At 41.3% G+C, this 8,955-nt stretch overlaps 1 pseudogene; it reads right to left on the bottom strand.

Moving 5' to 3' along the window:
• Positions 1 to 781: 781 nt before the first annotated feature.
• LOC101118821 (thymosin beta-4-like) lies at positions 782 to 1,036 on the bottom strand (annotated as a pseudogene).
• Between the last annotated feature and the right edge of the window lie 7,919 nt (positions 1,037 to 8,955).

Here is an 8,955-nt window from a genome sequence, read left to right as displayed (position 1 = left end):
ATATTCCATGTTATGAATATTCCACAATTTGTTTATCCATTCACCTGTTAATGAATACTTGGATTGTTTCCAGTTTGAGACAACTACAAATACACTGCAAAGAGCAATCATGTAATATCTTTGTGGGAATATATGTTTTCATATCTCTTGGATAAATACACAGGAGTGAAATGACCAGGTCATATATTAACTGCATTTAACCTTTTGAGGAATGGCCAGATTTCTTTCCAAGGTGATTACACCACCTTACATTCTTACCAGCAGTGTTACAGGGTTCCAGTGACTACATGTTCTCATCCACACTTAGTATAGGTTAGCGTTTTTAATGTTAACACTTGTAATGGATACATGGTGATACCTTGTTATGGGTTTTTTTCAAGTTTTACAACTTTTTATTTGCATATTAAAAACCTGTACATTCCAATAATTAGAATCATCTGAACAACAAAAAAATGGCACTCTGATTAAACTGCATTTTACAGCCCACAAGTCAGCTTGGACCAGCTTGCTTTTTACTCCAGATTTCACTCTCAGTCCATCCAGCTTCCTCCTTCACCAACAAGCAAGTTCTTTTCCTTCCCTGCCAGGCAGGCAGACAGGTAGGAGAGGAAGGCGCGGCCTATGTTGTCAGTAGTTCTCCATTCTTTGATGTGAAAAGGGGTAGCACAGTCATTTAAACTTGATCCAATCTCTTTGCACATTACAAAGCTGAACAGCTAAAAGAAGTAAAATAAGGCAATGCTTGTGGAATAGACAGTGCATACTGGCGGCGCACACTTCATCACGACTCGCCTGCTTGCTTCTCCTCTTCAATCATTTCTTTTCAAGGCAGTGGATTTTTCTCTTGCATTTCTGCTTTCTTCCACGTCGACTTACCGAATTTCTCAATCTCAGCCATATCGGGCTAGTAAGACATGGCTGCAGAGGGAGCCAAGCAAGCTGCGAGTGAGTCAAGTCCGGAGTGGCAGCTGCGGAGTCTTGATGTGGTTTTAACTTGAATTTTCCCAGGGAGTAATGATTTTGAACATCTTTTCATGTGTTTATTTTAAAATGCAAGCTTTTATATTCAACATCACTGTTTCCCAAACAAGACAATGTGATTCTTTTTAAATGAAAAAAATAAAATCACACCAATCCCTAAACTTTACTTAAATAATTTTTATACTGTTATGTGTGTACCTATATATGTGGTTTCTGGCCACACCATATGACCTATGGGATCTTAGTTCCCTGACCCGGGATCAAACCCGTGCCCCCTGCACTGAGAGTGCAGAGTCCTAACCACTGGACTGCCAGGGAAATTCCTATTTTTATTATGATATTAATAAAGTGCCAATATAAAATCAGGCAAACATTTCTTTTACTTATTAATTTTATGTGACTATAAAAATTAAAGACTAAATCTAAGCAAAATATGGCACAAAAGAACTTATCTATGAAACAGAATATGAACAATAGTCAGAGAGATACTGCTGCTTGCTGACCCTAAATCACCACTTGCAAATTTACTTGAACTGTTCATAGAGTGTGCCATGATATTACGTGGCCCTCCCTTGGCATGTATTAAGAATTTTTGTGGAAGGTCTGCCTTTACTCTTTAGCCTGAGATGAAGTAGTTCTTCTTGGCACCAAAGGAGTCATAAACACCAATGCAAATGTAGGCCTTGGTATTGAGTGGCAATACTTGGTTATAAGGAGAAACAGATGATCCAGAAGATGCATGTATTGCTTTTGTTAGATTTTCATCAAAACAAACAAAAAAACACAACACTGAAATACCCTTATAGACCACAACTAATTCTCTACTGCTGCTGCTGCTGCTAAGTCACTTCAGTCGTGTCCGACTCTGTGCAACCCCATAGATGACAGCCCACCAGGCTCCCCCGTCCCTGGGATTCTTCAGGCAAGAACACAGGAGTGGGCTGCCATGTCCTTCTCCAGTGCAGGAAAGTGAAAAGTGAAAGTGAAGTCGCTCAGTCGTGTCTGTTTCTTCGTGACCCCATGGACTGCAGCCTACCAGGCTCCTCCGTCCGTGGGATTTTCCAGGAAAGAACACAGGAGTGGATTGCCATTTCCTTCTCCAATGCAGGAAAGTGAAAAGTGAAAGTGAAGTCTGTTTCTTCACGACCGCATGGACTGCAGCCTACCAGGCTCCTCCTTCCATGGGATTTTCCAGGCAAGAGCACTGGAGTGGGGTGCCATTGCCTTCTCCATATTCTCTACTACTGAACTATAAAAAAGAATGAAATAATGCCATCTGCAGCAACCTGGATGAACCTAGAGATTATCCTACGAAGTGAAGTAAGTCAGAAAGAGAAAGACAAATACCATAAGGTACCACTAACGGGTGGAATCTAAAACATGGCACAAATGGACTTAACTATAAAACAGAAACGGAATCATGGACATAAAGGACAGGTTTGTGATTGCCAAAGGAGAGGGGGTGGGGTTAGTAGACATAAGCTTTTATATATAGAATGGATAAACAGCAAGGTCCTCCTGTATAGCATGAGGAATTATATTCAATATCCTATGATAAACCATAATGGAAAACAATTTAAAGAAAAAAGAATGTATAATTGAATCACTTTGCTGTATGAAGAAGGTGAAGGTGAAGTCGCTCAGTCGTGTCTGACTCTTGGCGACCCCGTGGACTGTAGCCTACCAGGCTCCTCTGTCCATGGGATTTTCCAGGCAATAGTACTGGAGAGAATTGCCATTTCCTTCTCCAGGGGATCTTCCCAAACCAGAGGTTGAACCCGGGTCTCCTGCATTGTAGACAGACACTTTACCGTCTGAGCCACCAGGGAAGTCAATTATATATGTATAATTGAATCACTTTGCTGTATAGCAGTAATTAACACAACATTATACATCAACTGCACTTCAATTTTAAAAAAACATTTTTTTAATGATTAAAAAAAGAAGAAAATAAGTCGCTCCCTAAAGACAGGGCTATGGATTCCAGGCTTGGGCAGTCACCCTAGTTATCAAAGTTTCACATTGTGATAGGGAATCCTAAGCTGCGCTGACTTAACCAGACACGTCTCTTGAACTGAGTCCAACACTTACACTGCCCTACAGTGCCAACGATTCGTAGTTTGTTGTGTTACTTGATTTTCCCCCTCATAACCTTGCAAGGAAGACAGAGCATCACCCTGACTTGCAGATGAGGAAATAGAGACTGACAATTCGAGGTGAGCCTGGCCAGGTTCCCATAACAGAATCTGATGGCTTAAGACTAAAACTAATTCTTTTGAATCCAACTTACAACTTCTTTCCTACATTACATGACTCCCCTGGCATCATTACTAGAAGCAGCATTCTGGAGAACATATAAACCTGGGACTTCTTAAATAGCTCTTCTTATGATCAAACAACCAAATGTTTTCCACCCATTTCATTGCCACTAATCCAAAACAGACTCAGTGCCCTTTCCCCTATAATTCATGTCTATTTTTCCTTAGTTGTCTCTTTATCCTCTTCAATAGGAAACACAAAGTCCTGGGCACACAACTGGCTATGACACAATGCAGCTGCCACCCACCATGAGGCTACTGCCCATCACGCAACAACCGAGACCCCCCCTTCCTCCACCATTTCCACAGAACTAACGCTGGTGTCTTTATAGTCACACCATCCTTCTGTATCCTTAGCACATTCACAAATGTCATTAAGGATGTCACATTTCTTTTCCAGGTGGAACTTTTCAAAAAAGCTCTAAAAACAATAAAACAATGACATCTGCCATTCATTGAGCTTTTGTTTCATGCTAGGCCTTATACTGAAAATGTGCCTCTTTTCCAGGCCATGTCCTGAGGAGGCACAAACTATCATACTCCCATTTTGGAGACAGTGAGTTTAGACAGTGCCAGTGTTACACAGCTGATAACTAGTGCAGCCAAGAATCAAACTCTAGCCTTTTAAGTGCCAGTAATGGGCGTATTTCATTATCAAGTTAATAGTACATCTGAAAAGCTAATTTCCCCTGGCTGTAGGGAATAGTTCCTTCCTCTGAAAAGTGACACCCTTCAACTCTATCTCTCTTACCTTACTTAGCACTTCTGACCTTGCCCTATCCTGAGTGAGCTGTGCTGAACAATCCCTCAGGATCTCATACAGGCATTAGGACACTTAAAATTTCTTGCTGTTGTTCAGTTATGAAGTCATGTCCAACTCTGCAACCTCATGGACTGCAGGATCCAGGCTCCTGCGTCCTCCACTATTTCCCGGAGTTTGCTCAAATTCATGTCCATTGAGTCAGTGATGCCATCCAACCATCTCATCTTCTGTTCTTATCTCCTCCTGCCCTCAATCTCTCCCAGCATCAGAGTCTTTTCCAATGAGTCAGCTCTTCACATCAGGTGGCCAAAGTATTGGAGCTTTAGAACCAGTCTGCCCAATGACTATGCAGGATTGATTTCCTTTAGGATTGACTGGTTTGATCTCCTTGCAGTCCAAAGGATTCTCAAGAGTCTTCTCAAGCACCACAATTCAAAAGCATCAATTCTTCAGTGCTCACCCTTCTTTATGGTCCAACTCTCACATCTGTGTATCGCTACTGGAAAAACCATAGCTTTGACTATACAGACATTTGTCAGCAAAGGGATGTCTCTTCTTTTTAATACATTGTCTAGGTTTGCTTTCCTTCCAACGAGCAAGCATCTTTTAAATTCACAGCTGCAGTCACCATCCTCAGTGATTTTGGAGCCCCCCCCCAAAAAAAAAACTAAAATCTGTCACTGCTTCCATTTTTTCCCCATCTATTTTCCATGAAGTGATGGGACTGGATGCCATGATCTTTGTTTTTTCATGTTGAGTTTCAAGCCAGCTTTTTTCCTCTCCTCTTTCACCCTCATCAAGAGGCACTTTAGTTCCTCTTCACCTTCTGCCATTAGAGTGGTATCATCGGCATATCTGAGGTTGTTCACATTTCTCTGGGCAATCTTGATCCCAACTTGTGATTCATCCAGCCCAGCATTCATTCATCTACCTTTTTTGGTTTTTTTTTTTTGACTATGTAGGTGGATGGAAAGGACCCAGGTGCTTTCCTTTGCCTAATGTCCTCAATTCTGGAATTGGCATCCACAACCATGACCACCTATTCTGTGAGTGGTCAACCATGGTGTCCACTACCTTCCCTTTTCATATGCAAGAAAGTATTTCCAAATTTCCCTGCAATATCAGTTGATCCAGAAAGGGCAGCTGATCCAAGCCAACTTCTTCCCGTAGACATTTTCATGATAAAAAGTTGGTAGGAAAAAAAAAGGCATGGAGTGCTATTCATCAAGTATTTTTAGCTTTCTGACTTCAGAGAATTGGGTGAGTTTATACCTCCCCTCCTCTTTGAATTTAGATGTGGGCAAATGACTTGCTTTGGCCTAGAGATGTAAGCTAGTGTTGCTTCTGGAAGAACCTGTGGAGGCCTATTTATGATTCTGCTTGTTCCCACCTGACTACTGCAGTGATCAAGGAAGCATATGTTAGGATGAAACCTCCCTCAACTTGGGTCTCTGAGAGACTGTTTGAGAACAAGCCCCAGTCAAAGCACAGTGGGCATGCAGGTAAGGATTTAGTAGGACTGAGGAGCTGTTTGTTACAGCAGCTAGCTCATCCTGAGGGGGAAGGGAATGTATGTAGTGCAGGAAAATCAACACTTCATCCTCTAAATAACAGGAAGCTTTAACCATAAAATTTTAACTCCTCAGTTCAGTTCAGTTGCTCAGTCGTGTCCGACTCTTTGCGACCCCATGAATTGCAGCACGCCAGGCCTCCCTGTCCATCACCATCTCCCGGAGTTCACTCAGACTCACGTCCATCGAGTCAGTGACGCCATCCAGCCATCTCATCCTCTGTCGTCCCCTTCTCCTCCTGCCCCCAATCCCTCCCAGCATCAGAGTCTTTTCCAATGAGTCAACTCTTCACATGAGGTGGCCTAAATCTCTCCTAAATAGGAGGTTTCAAAAGTACACACTCAGAGCAGGCTAAAAATACTGACGTTATTGTTTCAAAGGATCGATTCTGTTGTGGCCCGATACCAAACACATTGTGCTCATTCTTTTAAGATATCTGTGCTGTTATAATATTGAAGAAACCATTCCAACTCCTGTATTTCCTTCTTTGCTATCTGCCAAAAATATATTGCAGAATGGTGTCGAAGGAGCTGGCAAGAACCTTTGCAAAAAGCTAGAATCTGCCCTATTAGCTGGCTGCTTGTGACTCAGCAGGGGGATGTGAGCAACCAGCACTTTGGAAGGCAGATCACTGCCTATTAAATCTAACAGTGAGATGAAGAAATGGGGCAAATGTACCTGGCCTTGAGGAAGTTTCCATGGAGAGGTTGTCACAGGCAACTGGAATTCACCAGCAGTACCAACTAAAGAAGTAAACTGCTTCTCTCCAGCACTTAGAGGAAATCTTTCTTAACCACTCAAAACCCATTGCACCAATTCCACAAGCATTACTTGTTGTGGCAAGTGGTACTTGAAAGGTCACTATTGGATTTTTTTTTAAGTAGCTCAAGTGACCTCTCCAAGGAGAAATCATTTAAAAGTGGAGAAGTCACCTGGAATCCATACTCACTGGAACAAAGACTCTCTGAGAACAGAGGAAGATGAGGTAAGTGGCATGATGGATAGGTCTGTATTAGGAAAGGATCACAGAGTTTCTGGTTAATGATGGCTCCCTGTCATGCACAACACAGCAACGGCTCTCACCCACCCTTGAGAGTCCACACCTCATGTTATTCCTCAGCAATTCTTTCAGCAACTGTGTCTGAAACCTTTGCCTTTGTCTAAGTTGACTTAGAGGTCATATGATCTCTGGGTAGTTACCTAAAATCTCTGAGCATCAATTTTTCCATCTATAAATTGGGACTAAGACTGTTGTAAAGATTCAATGAAATCAAAATATAAAGAGCTTAGCAAGGCCTGGCACAGAGCCAGAGCTCAATAAATGTTTCTGTAGTCCTTGGAAGGAACTTGTGCAGCTACCTGTGTTGCGTAGTCCTTTCCTTTTTAATTTTTTAAGGGGTTGAAGCCTTTGTTTTATTTCCCTCTTTAATTCAAGGGCATTGCATTATATGCCAGGCACTGTCCTTACAGATTGTTGACAATGATGAATGAGACAGATTTCCTTGTTCCAAAAGGACAATGCAATCAGAATGTAATGCAGAAAAAGGGCTGTGGCACCAGGAAAGAGGGTTCCAGTGGTCTTACCCTGAACAGGGGATATTTGAAGGTTACCCTCTTCCCAGGCCCAGCTACATCCCAAACAGGACCTGCAAACATCACTCAATAGGTATTAAGAAACTAAAGAAAAACTCCCCACCCAGATTGCAGTGCTATGAAAACTGGCCTGAATGAGAGAGCTCCAGAAGACATGAGTAAATTCTAAGGTATTGGAACTGAGGGCTTGAGATGGGCACGGTTTTCTTGCTTGTGTACTGGAGACAGTCATAACAAAAAGCATAAAAACAGAGCTTCTATTCTAATATAATTGGGGAAATGATTCCAATTGTTTTATTTTCCTTTTCACAACTTCTGTAATCATTTCTCACTGCTTGCTCATGTCATAAAGCTTCACTTGACAGTCTCCTTGCATTTCAAATCTGAATTTATTGCTTCAACAAAGCATGTACATTTTATTAGCATGACCATACATCCTGATTTGGGTATGATAGTCCAGCTTTATTCCTGTTGTCCTGATGTAATTATTAATAGCACTACCTTTCACTTGCAAAGGTATCTGAGCTTGAATGCTAAATGCATTTATACAGTCGATCTAATTTGTTTTTAAATTTTTATTGGAGTATAGTTGATTTCCTGGCATGCTGCAGTTTATGCGGTTGCAAAGAGTTGGACACCACCGAGCAACTGAACTGATTCCTGATAATTGATTGACAATGTTGTGTTAGTTTCAGGTGTAGAGTCGACCTAATTTTAGCAAATCTCTCTAAAATTCGAAAAAAATAAAAGCCTAAGGGTATTTTGATGTTGAAGATACCTTAACATTCTGAGAAGTTGGACTCATTTTCAATATCATTCATGTCATAGATTGATAGAATCACAGTGACAAACATTTCTTTACCATTTATTAAAAAGCAAGTTCGCTTGTCATTATGGTAATTTGTTGATTTTATTTCACATATAAGTTTTACAGTTTTATTTTTAACCAGTTTCTATACATGTGGAAATGAGGCACAAGACAGAGAGCAATGGCTTGTGGAGTGATCAACCAGGAGTGGGAGGAACACTGCTGTGGAAGGAAGACACAGTCATGATATCCAGAGGAGATGAAGAAGTTACTAAAAGAAAAAGAGGCTGGCAACTGAGCACAAAGCAAAGACAAGGAAGTCTGCTTCGTTGAAGGACAATCATATCCCTTGGCTACCACCTTATAGAAGTTGAAACACGAACACTTCTTGGCTTTGGAGTCAAATATTTAAGTCAAATATTCAGCAGCCCACAAGGTTACAAGAAGTCCTGAAGTCCACTGACTCCAGAATACTGGGATACAAGCCTTTGCAATAATAAAGTTTCTTGTCATGTCAATCGTCCCCAGCCCCAGCTTTTTCTTGGCCGTACGCTTTCTCTCTAGAGCTCTCTAAGGCAATATCAAATTAAAAAGATAAGCATGACTTTTAAAAAACCAAGGGTACTTAAAAATAGATTCAAGAGTTATCATGGCCTGCAAAGTCCCTGGTATGGTTAAGTTGCAGAGGACCAGTTTCCCATCTCCTCTCAGGTTAATCTACTAGCTGATACCATGGAGCGTGGCCAGTGGATCTGAGCACTGGGAGATGGATTCCTATCTCTCCTCTTGCATTAGTCAAGTTCTCACTGCCGTTAGCACCAAAGTCTCATTTCCAGCATCATAATTCATCTAATACCCCCATGTTTCCACAACTAATCACATCTTCATGAAGTTTAATTTAATGTAATTTAACGTAACACT

This window comes from Ovis aries, chromosome 19 (assembly GCF_016772045.2).
Source record: "Ovis aries strain OAR_USU_Benz2616 breed Rambouillet chromosome 19, ARS-UI_Ramb_v3.0, whole genome shotgun sequence".
In the NCBI taxonomy this organism is placed as follows: Eukaryota; Metazoa; Chordata; class Mammalia; order Artiodactyla; family Bovidae; genus Ovis; species Ovis aries.
Note: the sequence above shows the minus strand (reverse complement) of the source record. Positions and strands in the feature narration are given on the sequence as shown.